This window comes from Aquila chrysaetos (assembly GCF_900496995.4).
Source record: "Aquila chrysaetos chrysaetos chromosome W unlocalized genomic scaffold, bAquChr1.4 W_unloc_6, whole genome shotgun sequence".
NCBI classification, from domain to species: Eukaryota; Metazoa; Chordata; class Aves; order Accipitriformes; family Accipitridae; genus Aquila; species Aquila chrysaetos.
The window spans coordinates 799,011-801,143 of NW_024470326.1; positions in this window are offsets into that span (position 1 = coordinate 799,011).

Genomic DNA, 2,133 nt, shown 5'->3' on the forward strand with positions numbered 1-2,133 from the left:
CTTCGTCAGTATGTCTCCACAGCTGGACCCTTAGAATTGGACACAGCAGTGCATCCCTTCCAACCAGGAGACTGGGTATACGTAAAGTCGTGGACTGCAGAAACCACTAGCTGAGAAGTGGAAAGGACCGTATCAAGTACTTTTAAACAACATATACAGCAGCAAAGGTTTGGGGAAAAGGACCTTGGCTTCACTATTCAAGAGTAAAGAAAGCACCAACAGGGAATTGGAAGTCTAAAGAAACCGGTCCTTTGAAATTGAAAACCTATAAATAAGTTTCATGCTATGCACTTGGGAGAACAATTGTGTAAAGCTTATAATATTGGGGTTGTTACTAGGGATATTGTCAGGGGCAGTAATCCTTTTGTGTGTTACAGGTTTTACATATTTTCTTTTAAGTTGTCCTAAACATAAGATAAATAATAGTAGATGTAAAATTACAAAGGCAGAATCACGAACTGACATCATAAAAGAATCCGTAGTATAAGATAAACAAAATGATTATTGTCTGAATTACTAATCCTGATATTAGTCGTTCCTGTGATTTTGATAAAAGACAATCTAGTTATACAATTGATTCAAGGTTTTGCGAAGGTACAAAATTTAACCTCAATAACAGCCTGCCTTCCGATTCCAAAGTCAGCTGAAAATCCAATTCCATGGGGAATATTGACATTGAATCTAACCAAAACTTGGGAAAAGATGTGGGACAATGAGAATCAGTTTAACAGATTAAATTGGATGGATTTGGATGGCAATATTCTTTAAACTTTGAAAGGAGGAATTATAGCATTTTGAATTGCAACATTACCAAACCATCCACCTCATGAGCAAAAGAATTAATTTATCATCCTTCAGAAGAAACTTGTACAAACACCCCTTGGAGCTGCCAATTGCCAAAATCATGGAGACAAGTGCAGAGAGGAACTTGGGATCATATTCAAAATAGAGAATGGTGTTTGGAATTTACTGGAGTTACAGGGCCCTTATTAGATCCACCCAGAACCAGAACTATCTATGGGAATTTAGATTGGACTAGACAAACAGAGAAAATCACACATCCTAAATGGAACTGTACGAAAGTCTATACTTGTAATTCTTCTGACCCAGAAGTTCAAAGACTTTATCCAGTAGCTAAAGCTCTAAGATGAGGATGTGCTTGTAGAAATTATAGTAATGTTTTTAAATGATGCTTGGTCCCCTCTTAATAATGGAAGGAGAATTGGGCCTGGAATTGACTGTATTAAAGGACAGGTGGAAAGTTTAGGACTAACAGTTTGGGTGAGTAGTGATGGTATGTGGTCCACTCACCTTCCCATGAAGGACTGTGGCAGTACATTCCCCACCCCCCCCATCCCGCCAGCAGGAAACAAAACTTCTCCAGGCAGGGAGAAGGGGAAGGAAACCCTGGAGGCTGCAGGCTGAGATTTGAACTGGCCAACTGAAGGGCGCCAGGTACACTGAGATGACCCTCCTAGCCAATAGAATTAAATGACCACAGGTCAGATTCGACAGGGGTATAAACGGGGTCCTGCCGGAGGACACGTTGGCAGTCCTCCTCGGAGCAGTGGGTCTGCAGTCTGGGGACTCCCCCTCGGGTCGGGGCACCGCCCGAGGTAACTCCTTGAGGGAGAGAGCCCTCAGCTTTGAGGTGAGTGATATGCGCATTTTGAGCCATCACTTATAAATCTTGGGGATTCTTAAGTTGGCCGTTAGTTAGTCGTGCATCCGTAACACCCACCCAGGCCAACTCCCCCCAGTTTATATGCTAGACATGATGTCACATGGTATGGAATAACCCTTTGGCCAGTTTGGGTCAGCTGCCCTGGCTGTGTGCCCTCCCAACTTCTTGTGCCACTCCAGCCTTCTTCCTGGCTGGGCATCAGAAGCTGAAAAATCCTTGACTTTAGCCTAAACACTACTTAGCACAGCTGAAAACATCAGTCTTACCAACATTCTTCTCATACTGAACCCAAAACATAACACTGTACCCGCTGCTAGGAAGAAGAAATCTATCCCAGCCAAACCAGGACACCATCCCACTGAGGAGAGCAGACACTGCACTGGAGGGCAGAGCTGCCTTCCCAAAGGACATAGGCATGCTGGAGGGATGGGCCAAAAGAGAACTGCATG